The sequence below is a fragment of the Hermetia illucens genome, chromosome 5 (assembly GCF_905115235.1).
Source record: "Hermetia illucens chromosome 5, iHerIll2.2.curated.20191125, whole genome shotgun sequence".
Lineage (NCBI taxonomy): Eukaryota > Metazoa > Arthropoda > Insecta > Diptera > Stratiomyidae > Hermetia > Hermetia illucens.
The window spans coordinates 91,018,207-91,032,041 of record NC_051853.1 but is presented as its reverse complement, the minus strand read 5'-3'; the positions used below and the strand labels follow the sequence as shown (position 1 = coordinate 91,032,041).

General features: G+C 41.0%; 1 protein-coding gene across 4 annotated transcripts in view; it reads right to left on the bottom strand.

Annotated features, from left to right (window-relative positions):
* LOC119658003 (neuroglian) overlaps window positions 1-7,205 on the bottom strand; it is an 89,096-nt gene extending 81,891 nt beyond the window's left edge. For all 4 annotated transcript variants that reach the window (XR_005250192.1, XR_005250193.1, XM_038065223.1 and 1 more), the window contains exon 1: window positions 6,723-7,205. The gene's annotated coding sequence lies outside the window, so the exon portion shown is untranslated. The remainder of the gene's footprint in view (window positions 1-6,722) is intronic.
* Window positions 7,206-13,835: the final 6,630 nt, after the last annotated feature.

Below are 13,835 nucleotides of genomic sequence, written 5' to 3'. Positions count from 1 at the left end.
CGCTGGACCCTTAGAAAATTAAATTCCTGTTAACAGCTGACAAAAAGACAAAGGCTTTAAAATATGTATATTTGCAGCATCAGGCAACAGGTTTACATTGAAAGCTAAATTTAAGTTGATCCATTTAAGTAGGTAATATTTACAGTGAAAATAATAATAATGTAAAACCATTAGAATGGTGGAAATCACAGTTAAGCCAGGTAGACTAGCAACGTCAATTAAAGCCTATTTTCTGTCAGTTGTTCACAACCGTGGCTTCCTCTACATTTGTAGGAATTATTTTCTCTGCGCTTGATAAGGTCCAATCTAACCTTCCCGATAGGCTTAAACTTGATTTAAATATTGATTTTTATAAACAAAAGAATCACTTGATATAAATCGTTGATTTAAATCAATCAACCCTGATTCTATTCATATGAATTTTTTTAGAAAGGTGGAAACGGTGAATCCCGTGCCATGCAGTGAGTAACGTTTTTTGTGCCATTTAATTCTAATTTTCTGGATGGAGAAACTTTCAAGAATATTGCTTGAAAACTTGAGGTGAATCGGAGCAAAAGTAAGGAAGATACAGCGGTTTAAATGACTCAGCACGGACTCGTGGTACGAATGACAAAAAGCTGCTAATGCATTGGATTCGTTCAAACACACGAATAGTGCTCTTTCCAAGGATGTTTCGGATGCCATTAAGCCTATTCATGAAGATCTGATGACCTCCTGGAGCGATGTATTGGGGGTTTTACGCAGAACAACAATGAGAAGACGAACCGAATCAGTTGAAAAATCTCACCAAAGCACTTGTGTGGAACCTTTGTCATCGTTGAGAGCTTATGTGGCAGCCTGCGTCTGTAATGAGGGTCCTTTGCTTTAATAACATTTATGCAAAGCATGGGAATCAGTAGTGGACTAAGTGCCCATGAATGCACGTGATAAGCCAAGCGTTTTTCTCGCAACTCACGTTTTCAAAGTCAGTGTCCCTTATAATTCCAAAATTACTGCACCGATCGTTTTGAAATTGAACACTATTTCTATACATAATGTACGAGGTGACGCTGGAATTTTTTATTGGAATTCGTTAATATTTTTTTTAATTTTCAATAATAAATTAGCCGTTTTTTCGGCAAATATCGCGTTAAAAAGTGCAAAACTGAAATTTCATAAAACCCGGGTGGGGTATCATATGAAATATCTCAATTAGTGCTTTCAGTTTTGACGTAAATATTCCATTTCGATATCTACTCAAATAAACTTAATAATAGTATATTTCCAACTTTTAGAAGGTGGCCAGAAAGCCGCCCTTAAATTCATCCTAGGTTTATCAGTTGCAGCAGTTCAAAGTTACGTATTTCGCGCTTACTGCATCTTAAGCTATCCAAATAAGATGCTGACATCATAAGTAACGAAAATAATTGACATTTGAGTGAAATATTGAAGTCCCATATATGAAGAGCTGTGCCCTTTGCCCTTTGCTTTGTGTAAAACAAAATCTTATTAAAATTGATTCACTGTCTGTCTGTTACACGCACTTTTCTCCAAAACAGTCAAAGTCCTCATACATGAAAAAGGGTGGTGAACATTTTTTTTTCATCAACAATAATCATGTGGGGTATCAAATGAAAGGTCTCGGTTAGTACTTTCCGAAGCTGGACTTAATTTTGTCAGTTGTTGGAAAGACGGGGAGTGCGGGGGGTTGAAGGTGATCACTTTTTCACGGACTATTTCTCAGAAACCAACCAACCAAGAAATCCGAAAAAAATTAAGAGGCTGCTACTATATGGTGTCTGGCATGGTGGCAACATACGTGAGGAACAACCGGAGCTTTTTCAGAACTCTCAACGAATCCAGCGTCCAGACAGTGTAGTTTTCGGTGACGGAAGCGAAAGAGTATTGGGGTGGGCTTTGGGGGCCCAGCATTCTGAATATGCTGAGTGGATCAACGCTGAAGGGCACCCGCCATGCCAACACGCTTGGCATGATTTTTGCGGATGTTATCGAAGAGGAAGTTTAACGAGCCATAAATAGCTCGAAGAACTGGAGGGGCTTAGGTCTGGATCGGATGCAGAATTTCTGGTATAAGAAATTTACCGCCGGTTGGCACACAGCATAAATCAGGTCATAAGTCGGCCGGAGGAATTTCCACCCTTCCTCTTTAGTTGCTATATCTATTATGCCAAAGTTTTCGACAGGGTTCCGCATACCTGGCTAATCGATGTCCTAAGTCTGTATCGCATTGATCCGAAACTAATAAAATTTTTGGCGACAGCCATGGAAGAGTGGCATACCACCTTATCAGTGCGTACATCCGAGAGTGTTAATATCCATCCGTATGCGGAGGGGCATCTTCCAGGGAAATTCATGGATATTGCATGATGCTAGATGGCATGATGTTGCAATTAAATATGACCTACGTGCTAAGTGCGAACTGACACACTTGTTGTACTAAGATGACCTCAAAGTACTGGCGTCCACCTTAAAAGTCTATTGCGAATAGTGGTCATGTTCAGCCGTGATATTCGGATGGAGTTTGGATTAGACAAGTGTCGAATCCAAGCTATCCGCAAAGGTCATCACGAGCCTAATGCCGGGCGTAGCATTGGTGACCTCCACATTGAAACTGTGACCGAGACAGAATTCTACAAGCATTTAGGAATTTCGCAAGGAACCCATGCTCGAATTAGTGATCTGAGGGATGTTCTGCTGTTTGAATTCCTGCGACGTGTGAAGCTGGTGCTGAAATCGCATCTGTCGCGGAAGAATAAGATAAGTGCATTGAATGTATCCCGCTATCCCTCACTGGCTTATGCATTCGGAATATTGTCGTGTACGAAGACCGATCTGGAAAACGTCTAGCGGCGGATACGGACTACTATGTCCAAATTCCGAATGCATCATCCAAACTCTGCCGTGGAGCGGATGAACCTGCCTCGTGACATCGGAGGTAGGGACGTGGTTGACGTGGTGGCACAACATCATCGCCAAGTCTTATTTTTACAGCAAGAACAGGTGAGTCCTTTGCATGCGGCTGTCTCTAAGGCAGACTGTGGACTGACTCCACTTAACTTGAAGGATCGATGTTTCAATCCTCGGAGTGGGGTGAAGTCGGTCCAAGAGCGGATCGCTGAATAGAAGTCGAAGGCAATGCACGGTAAACACGTGAATTGTCCCAGGCAGCCATTTATCGAACGGATGGTTGTGTGGTGGGGAGCTCTTTGCTCAGACGGAGGGGTTCATGTGTGCCATTCAGGACGGAATCGTCGCCACCCGAACATATAAAAAGCTCATCATGAAAGAACGGGTGGAGAATGACTAGGGTTGCAACAACATAGACTATAATATAGAGTATGACCCTACAAAGTTTGGTAGCTAGTAACAAAATGATAATAGGAAGAAAGTTGTCATTTCTATGCAATTTCAAGACTTTGAATGTCAATATCACGCAAAAGTGAATATTCTCATATAATATATGCATATATTACATGCTAGGTTCTAATGGTTCAAATGTCCATTCAAATATTTTTATAAAAGAGATACACAAATCGTTTCATGCCTGAAGCGTGCAGCCTCCGGTTTCCCGTTTTGTTTCGTATCTGGTGAATTTTTTCACATTTGCTAATAATGTGAGCTCCTGAGTGTGAAGCGTATGGAAGTAACTATATTAGATAGAGTACTTTGCAGAGCAAATTATTAATTATTAAATTATTATTGGCTGCTGATAAATGGCACACAATTGAATTTTAAGTTATTCTGCAACTACCACACACTCAATAGTTCCTCACATAGGGAAACACCTTTTACTCCTGAAGAGTCCAGCTTCTGGTTTCCCGACTTGTTTGATATTTCTTCATCATCTTCAAATCTTACACAATTTTCTAGGAATATCATACCTTAATGTACCATTGATTTTAATAAATAGATTTTAACTCTGTCCTCAAAAAAATTCACAAAATTTCCCCTTCTTGTGTAAATTAACGTTACTCTCCTTTAAAGGAAGTCCACTCAAAAGGTTATAAAATATCTTGCAACGAATATAGTCATGTGGAGTATCAAATGAAAGGTCTAGATTAGCGCCTTCCAAAGCTCATCCCAATTTTGATATTTTGTGTAAGAGAAGAGAAGGCAGGGACTAGAAAATGATCGTTTGTTTCACGGACTCGTTCTCAGAAACTGTAAAACCGAAAGAATCTGAAAAAATCATGAAGCTGTCATGATATAGATTCCAGGCTTCAAAATAACCTCCATATCGATATCTATTTAAATAAAGTTAATAATAATTGACTGGAAACCCCCTCATATTCATCCTAGAATCATAATCATCATCATCAACGGCGCAACAACCGGTATCCAGTCTAGGCTTGCCTTAATAAGGAACTCTAGATATCCCGGTTTTGCGCCGAGGTTCACCAATTCGATATCCCTACAAGCTGTCTCGCGTCCTGACCTACGCCATCGCTCTATCTCAGGCAGGATCTGCCTCGTCTTCTTTTTCTACCATAGATATTGGCCTTATAGACTTTCCGGGTTGGTTTTTGTTGCTGACGTTGCCACCATATACTTTGTCTTGCCTTCATTGATGTGCAGCCCAAGATCTCGCACCAATCGCCGCCTGCTCGATCTGGATGAAGGCAGTTTGTACGTCTCGGGTGGTTCTTCCCATGATGTCGATATCGCCAGCATAGGCCAGTAGTTGGGTGGACTTGAAGAGAATCGTACCTCTTGCATTTACCTCAGCATCACGGATCACTTTCTCGAGGGCCAGGTTAAGGAGGACGCATGATGTGGCATCCTCTTGTCGTAGACCATTGTTGATGTCGAATGGTCTTGAGAGTGATCCTGCTGTTTTTATCTGGCCTCGCACATTATTCAGGGTCTAGTCAGTCTAAATACATAAAGATTGCGAACTAGGTACAAATGGGGCAAATGCACAAGTGCATCCAAATATTTTTACGAAGAAAATGCACAAAATCTTTCTATCCCGAAGCACCGAACTGGTTTTCGGATTGTTTGCCACAAATTTAACATGACCTGTATGTGCCATCCAAGCTAAACGCGAGCTCCGAATACATATTGTCAAAACCATCTAGAATGCTAAACTCAGGCACAGATCCAAATCTTATAAGTTATCGCAATGAAATGTTATGTTTAAAGTGTAATAGATACATAACCGAATGTGTGAAGCAGCCATGGAGCTCATTGTAATATACAAAGCAGATGCATTGTCGAATGTACAGGAGACTGCTTTTGTTGAATGATTTTCTTTTCATTTTACTCTTAAACCACCCTCAAGATTTTCTTACTCAATATTTCCAACCAGTTAGATTTTTAGGGACGTATTAATAATACAATATTTTGCACAAAAGGAGTCTACTAACAAAATGGAGAAAGGAAGGAGTAATGAGGAAGGCCTGTAATACCGGACGGAATGGACATAGGGAGCGAAATAAAGATGAAAACGCCACTTTTCATTCTGAAGCCAACCCCGAAACTTATTTCGATTATTTTCACTTTACAACTTTGCCAAGCAGAGGAAGGAAACCTGGTACTTGATTCCTTAGAAGCAAATTCATCTCCGGCAGGTACAGGCAGTAATCTCATGATAAATTCATCAACGACTTCTAGAAGTTCTTACAGGAGGGATGCCACTCTCCTTTCGTTTGAATCCTGTCATTCGTCAGGAAAAACGTGACACTCAATTTGAATATGCACTTTCCAGAACAGGTAAAACTGAATTATAAATGAATCGCGTAGAACAACGTGGCGGAGGCGGCGTAGTCAAACGAACCACCGTTGCGGAATGGAAACTTTTTTTGCGGCCCAGTGTTGAATGGAAGTCAACTTGCTAAACATGCTGCGGCTGAGTTCTTTGTGTTGGTGCTGACTGGTTGGAAGAAAAATATTGATGACGTAATCTAGTTTGAGCGCGGCTTGGGAACCGTAGCGTGGTGTCATTGTTTTTCGTTTTTATTTACATCGGTAATGAGCTTGTGCACAAATCGAAAATGTCCAAGGTGTCATGCCTGCAAGAGCAGGCCACCGAGCCCTGAATCGATTTCTCCGCTCCTCTAAGGGAGCTCTTCGCCAGATTATATTGAAGCGCGGATCATCCGGTTGCAGGCTCGGACCTACACTCAATTTCAATATGCACAAATTCGTTTTGACATCCACAACCGACTGGATTGAGAAACCACAGCCGAAACGGCCATGCCAAGCTGAGGCGACTTCAGGCGGTCAGCGGCAATTGGCGCGGGGCGGCCTGGCATCAATTTAAATCAATTTCAAGATGCTGATATTTTTAGCAGGCCACCATCCGACCGCCGCAGCGTAGACAAGTGGCCCGAGCACAGCATAGAGATTACAAAAAACACACGGCGCTCGAAGAGCTTATTTGCGTGAGATGACCTTAAGTTGAATGAATCGAAATTGGAGCCAGTCGGCCAATAATTTGACTGAGGGTGGTAGAGTGACGTCATCAATAAAATTTTTCTCGATTAGATCATTCGGCACATCACGCACGGAAGCCATCCGTTGACAGAGTCCTTGGGAAAGTCGAGTACACACGAAGCAGTTGTACGCCGTAATCCAATTGGATTTTGGGTATAAATAAGAAAACAGCCAGGAAAAATCCATCCCACCTGTCAACTGCCGCGTTTGTGTTTACGTTTCGTGGTGTGGGTAATGGAGTTATTGCACGGGCATCGCGACACCCAACTCTTTCGCTTCTTACTCACCTTCTGTTAATTCCAAATGGGCCACAGCGGCGGGCGAGACGCACTCCGGACTTGGTCTGAAACTTGCACGTTCCTCGGGATCACAAAACTATTTTGAAAGGACAAATTGCACATCTGCGTCAACACGACACGCACACACTGTCAGGGGTTTTCACAGGCGCGCGCGAGGACTAGTCGGATCTCGCACGAAAGGAAAGTCGCCTTGTTCCCCGTCCGTACACAAACTACACCAAACCACTATCGACTCGTCGCCAAATTCTTTTTCCACCTAATTCACACTTGGTCTGCATTCAATTCCATCCTTTGTGGTTCGTTTATCTCAAGTTTTAATGTTTCTCAAAACGCGGAGCAACGAATTTTGATTGGATTGGGCGCGGCGCGTTCTTTTCTATCTACTTCTTCTTGCGATGTCCATTGCGTTCGCTTTTTTCCGCCTGTATGAGATCGAGTAGGGAAAACTCTGCCGTTCGTGCTCACGGTTGCTCGATGTACTACGAATGAACTCGGAGTGAATGCGGCCTGGACGAATTCTGAATTCATTCGGATGCGTTCGATAATAATGTCTAGCTAAGACAGAAACCGGCCGTTTGAATATAAAAAATTGTCAGATGTCACTATTAAATTGATCTGAACTGAGTTAATGGATCCGTTAATTTATTAGTGACCAATCAATACAGCAATCATTTGAACTGGTGTTTTGAAATTTAAAAATAACAGCACTTTTGATGCAGACAGGTATATAGGGTAAAGCTTCCGCATGCAAATCTGAATAACGCCAAAACTATTCGTTATCTTAAACATTTTTATATAAAAATATTTTTTTATATGTAATTCTAAGTTCTGTTTTCAGGGGTAGTGATTAGTTTTAGGAAAAAAAACTAATGATGACGGAGGTCCTAGATTGAGACGATGTCAGCTAAAATGTAGTCCGGGCTTTGCGGACCAAACATCGCAATTCACGTTTGTTTTTTCTGAGCAGGCAAGCATGTTGCTTTTGATTTGTGCCAATAAACCGGCACTCGACCGGATCGGCTGCAAACCTACACTAACCAAGCCAAACGCCCTACCCACCATTGAATTTACAACGGCTTGTAAGGTTTGGCAAACGTGTGGATTCGATATAAGGTGTGAGTAAATCCTTCCTATCTTCAACGATTTCAACTATTAAAGAGAACTCTTGGAGGTTTTTAAAGGTAATATCATATATTATAAATATTTACAATGGAATCCGGATAATTGGATAGATAATTGGCACAAATTTGCTGGTCGCCCCGATAATATCATCAATTTTATTACCAATTGGTAATCCCGATATTTCGCACCAAATCGTTAGTCCCTTGATCATACGAATAATCGGAATTCTACTGTATATCCAGATTCTTGGTTTTTTGTAAACATACACTACTCAGAAATAGAAGTTTAGTTAAGCGTTGGAAGGCAGGTAAAACTTTCCCGGAAATCGGTGAGTGGATGTCATTCTTATGTTCAGAGGGTGATGTTACGGACGCAACAACTCAGAGCCCAGCGTGTATCACCTTAGCACCAGCACGGTCCCCAAGGTTGTCAACCAACCAAACTCACCTAACAGGTTTGCCAGTCGTGAACACCGACTGCGCAAGACCGTAATTTAATTAACCGTGTAATAATTCAATAGATTCATGTAATAGTCCGTACTTTCATAATAAACACCGTGCTGAACCCAGAGAAATAGGCACATTTTCAGACGAAGTTAATTCTTCTTTTAAAACAATGAAAAAGTGATAACCAGTAAAGTTGTGGCGAAACGAGCAACTTGCGTGTTGGACGCACGCAAGTGTGAATCGTAGCGAACATGACATCGGAAAACAATTTATGACAGCGAAAATTATTTTTCAGCGTCAGTTTGAAACAAGACAAGCCGGAGAGAGAGGTGATACCTCCTTCCTTCATCAGGAAAACCCTCAAACCCTAACAGGTTTGCCAGTTGTGAACACCGACTGCGCGAAATAATATATGGAACTTGATGACACGTGCTGAAGCTGACCCGAATGCTAGCAGTTCGGCGAGATACGGGCCGGGGTTCTTGGTTCTCATATATTATCTCCCTGTCAGGACACAGAGATTTTATCACGTGGCTTGACTCAGCAGTCAACAAAACTAAACCCACCCGGGGTAAACTACGCTATTAGAGACTTGAAGTTTCGAGGCGGAGTGGCACCACCGAAGATTTCATTCCCAAAGAAGCTAAAATGTCAAACGGCTTAATAAGGGAGGGGACTAAATCACAAAAACTTAATGCGCGTGGGATGGACGCGGAAGGATTAGCTCTGAGCTGATTCTGGCATCCATGCGATGAATCGCGCCCGTCTTCCTTTCCTCTTCAGGTGGGGCCAGATTATAAGGTGAAAATTACAGTTTAACGAAATAATGTTAAATGACTTTATAAAACTGAAGCCGATGTATTCCGATAATTTGCCATCTCGAATTTGTATTATAATGATGAAGTGGTATTCGTCTTTCTTCTTTTAATATATTCATTTAAAATATTGCGAATATTCACTTTATTCGACTTCCAATAATATTTGTTCTCTTTTGAAATTTACCTCTCAAGTCATACCTAAGTGTAGTTGGGAAAGTTTTCCTCATATGTGTATAATTACCGCAAGAATAACATACAGAATATTCAACGAAGAACTAATAGAGATCACATTTAAACCTTGTAAAAATACGATGGTTCGATTATGCTATTACTTCTCCAACTTGGTCTGATTTGCAAAGTTGCATTCTCCTATCTCTAATCTCCGACCCCACGGATCGTGGCGAAACGTAAAGGCATAGATCACACAAAATATTGATAAACTTTCTCTAATTTGATTTATGTAAGGAATTATCATCATCATCAACGGTGCAATAACCAGTATCCGGTCTAGGCCTGCCTTAATAAGGAACTCCAGACATCCCGATTTTGCGCCGAGGTTCACCAATTCGTTATCCCTAAAAGCTGTCTGGCGTCCTAACCTACACCATCGCTCCATCTCAGGCAGGGTCTGCCTCGTCTTCTTTTTCTACCATAGATATTGCCCTTATAGGCATTCTGGGCTGGATAATCCTCATCCATACGGGTTAAATGACCCGCCCACCGTAACCCATTGAACCGGATTTCATCCACAACCTGACGGTCATGGTATCGCTCATAGATTTCGTCGTTATATAGGCTGTAAGGAACTATAAAGCCATTAATTATCTTTGCTACACAGACTTGATTATTTGTCCTTCAAATTTTCAGTAAAACAAGTCTTAATACCGGAAGCTCGGCACTTCAGGCGAAAGGTTTTGTGTTCATCTTATGTGAGCAACTCTCTATGCACGGTTTCCATTCGTACATAGCTAAGAATATAAAACATTCCTTCATATTTTGCCAAACTACAAGATACACATGTATGTACAATACATATCAAACGTAACTTTATCACGCCAGCAATAGATAAAAGAATATATTTGGATATACTTGTTGTATGGAAGGTCCCGGTTCAATTCTCACTGATGGCAATGGGATTTGTATCGTGATTTGACGTCGAATACCAGTTAACTCAGCTGTGAATGAATATCTGAGTCAAATCATGATAATAACCTCGGTCGAGCGCAATGCTGACCACATTACCTCCTACAGTGTACTGTAGTGTACCGTTACGGTTTTGAATGAACACACACTTAAGGCCCTGATCCGATTGATTTTTCCTGACATCAATTAACACTTTTTTGGTGCTTCGCACAAATTATGCGAAGAGTATCTAATAAATGAAACTCAGCCACGTGATACCTGTATAATTTTTGCACTGTGTGATATCCCCCTTTTTATGTATGAGACAGATGAGCCCTTTTTATCTTCATCTTTTGTCATCACGCATTGATTCACTGTCCCAAACCTTGAACGTATATTGATGAACCACTTGGTATAGTTGATCGCCTCCATATTTAACCAGTTCGACAGTAATCTCATCGACTTCTGGCGACATATGGTTTATAAGTTAGTTTCTTCCATGATTGGCGGTAGCAGTATTTATCCGTCACCTTCAGCTGACGGGATCTACAACTCCCCGTTATTTTGGTTTGAGTGTAATTACGCGGTATTTCTAGCGATTAAATCATTTGAAATAATGAAAACTTATTTTTCCTATTCGGTAGTATTGATTGATTGGTCTTGCAAATATCGATGTTTCGGGAACCACTTGTTCCCTCCAACCACAAGTTTGCCCATCACTGAGTTTATTAGCTTATCTAAATCTATAATACTGTTCTAATTAATTATATAGCTAAATTAGTTTTTAAAGACTTATACCTAAATCCTGAAAAAGAATTAATATTTAAATACATTTTGAAGACTTTTCAGGATTTAAATATAAGTCTCTAAAAACTAATTTAGCCATATAATTAATGTACACGGAACAGCCTTGATATAGAACATATTAGACTAACTTCAACTGCAGAACTATAATAAGAAATTTTAAAATCAATATATGCCAAATAATAAGTCTTCCGCCCGTGTCTGCATAGGTTAGTGGTTAGGCTGTCGTAATGGGACATTATGGTTCAAACCTCACTGGTGGCAGAGAGATTTGTATTAACATAATTGGATGTCGGGTCCCAGTCGATTCAGTTGTGGATTGTTACCCCAACGGGTTCGGCAATTGTCAGACTTACCCTAATGACGGCTTACGACCGCTCATAACGGATTTATATAAGGTTGCCACATAGCACGTTAGCCATGCTTACGTGCCATGGTTCACGGTTGGTTGGAACGCGCTTCAGCGTGGATGAATGTTGTCCCAAATATTTTGCATGGTGAACTTGGAACAGGAGATAAAAAAAAAAACTTTATGTAATCGTTTAATGTTATAAGATACCAAAAAATGAAACGAATTTAGAAATTCAGCGAAAATGCAGCCCACCGTATAGTTCACTGCAACGACCACTCGAATCAGCTTAAATTAAGTGCAATGCGTTGAGTGGCATCTCATCATGCGCATCTCCTACGTAGAACCCATCCGATACACTTCCTGTTCACTTCTGAAATCATTGCGTTCTTCGGCATCTTCCGTCCCCGACCAGCGCAATATTAAATTCTCTTCTGTCATATGCGCACACTACGTTGAACTTCCTGGGATTTTGCATGGTACCGGAGTTCGAGTGCGTTATGCCATTACCCGCCTTCAATCCCTTCCGTTCATCGATCTCCCTCTATATTTTCGAAGGAGGGTTATTCAAGGTATTTGGCATCCGATCGGCAAGGTAGCTCTCCTACTGTCATGTCGATCAATAGCTGGATCATATATACGGTTGATGTTGAACTTAGGGGTGGCAGTCCTCCAACCCTACTAGAAGCGAGGGATGCAATACACAAGCAAAAGCAAGCGGCCATAAAATAGGGATCTCGTTCGAGACCGACGTCAGCGGCTCTCTTGTTACCCACAACCAGGAGACAACTCTTAAATCTACCGCTGATCACAAAGTGGTCAATCTGGTATGGTGTTGGTCAGTTAAAACACTACTGGCCTTATGGCGTGCTGCGTGCTGGAACAAAGTGTAATCGATGACGAGGCGAGGTAAGCTGCAGAAATCCACAAACCGCCCACCATTATCGTTACGGTCGTCAAGACCGTGTTTCTCCATCACATGTCCGAATAAAGTGTTGTCCAAGCTCTCACCCGCTCATGACGAGCACAATGTTACTTTTAGTAAGCTCCTTCTGAACTACGTGCAATTGGGCGTAGAAAGCTATATTGGAGATCTCCGTTAGTGTATAGCATTGTACAATTGTGATGCTTCCTAACCTGGAGCGAGATCTTGCGGTTTTCTGTCAGAAACAGTCAGAAGCAACCCGGCATCGAATCGGTGAGAAGTACCCCTCACAGTCTCACCATTTTATTGAGCCCAGAAAGTACAGCTTATATGGCTGGAATTCTGGCTCAAGCAGGAGAGAGCGAGCATTTTGGGGACTCACGATACCGTTATCGAGATTTGTGCGCACAATCCAAAAATCAGCCATAATAGGTTTTTGATAGCCAAAGGTCGTAGCCATGAGGTCAGTCCCTCTCTGAGACGTTGTTGACGTCTCGGTAGCAGTAGAGTTTCGAAATTTAGAGGTCACTAACCCACAAACTTCCTTCGCTTTTCACGACAAGCAGTGCATTCTTAAACCGCAAATCCTTTCCAAAGGATACAAAGTCGGCTAAGATGTTTGGGATCGTTATCCACTTTCAAAACCGATTCATTGGGCTCTTTCCGCACAACGATCTATCAGATTTCAACAATGCTTTCTTGTATGCCTTCTCCATGAACTCTGCATAGAGATTTCTGATAAAAGTATGAAGTCTATAGAATCCTTGTTGAGGGAAACATCCATAAAAGTGAACCCTCACTGGATGTTTAAACATCTATTGTAAAATTGCCTCTTTTCTTTTGACTAACCTCGCTTCCAGTAACTACACATCGTATTAAAAGTTGATTCGTTTGTAAATACATATTACATTGCTCCAATCTCAGTCGACATTTCCCTTGGTCCAGTTTAGACATTTTTTTTATGTACTTCGCTGAGAATACATCGAACTGTTATGGAAAATACTGGATTCTCGAATTCGTTACCCGTTTGCGTTTAATGGTATCTTTCTTTTTCGGCACTTTTTTTGCTTCACACAAAGTAATTGTTCGATGATCACGTTATCCTGGGCGTCAGTGGCGTCTCTATTAATCCTACTCCAAGTAGGGATACGAATGTAATCGAAACTTTTGGCTATCTAACTATCTGGGCTGGGTTAATTTTTGAGTCCTTTCCATGACACGCCGGAAACACTGATTCGACGCATTTCTTATATTTGGGACTTATTTTATTTAAACAATTATTTACTTCTGCAATTGCGTTCTTCCTTAAATCCTGATTACCTGAACTTTATGTTTCAAAAGAAGGAAATGACGGTGTACACGTCCATAATGAACATTCTGCAATAAAAAAACTAGCATGTTAGAAATGACACAGTTACCAATTATCTTGTTCTATTTGTAAAAATGAGTTTCAAAATAAAATATGTAAATTCCTTTTTTTCACTCTAATATGGTCCCCAACAAATAAATAAATCT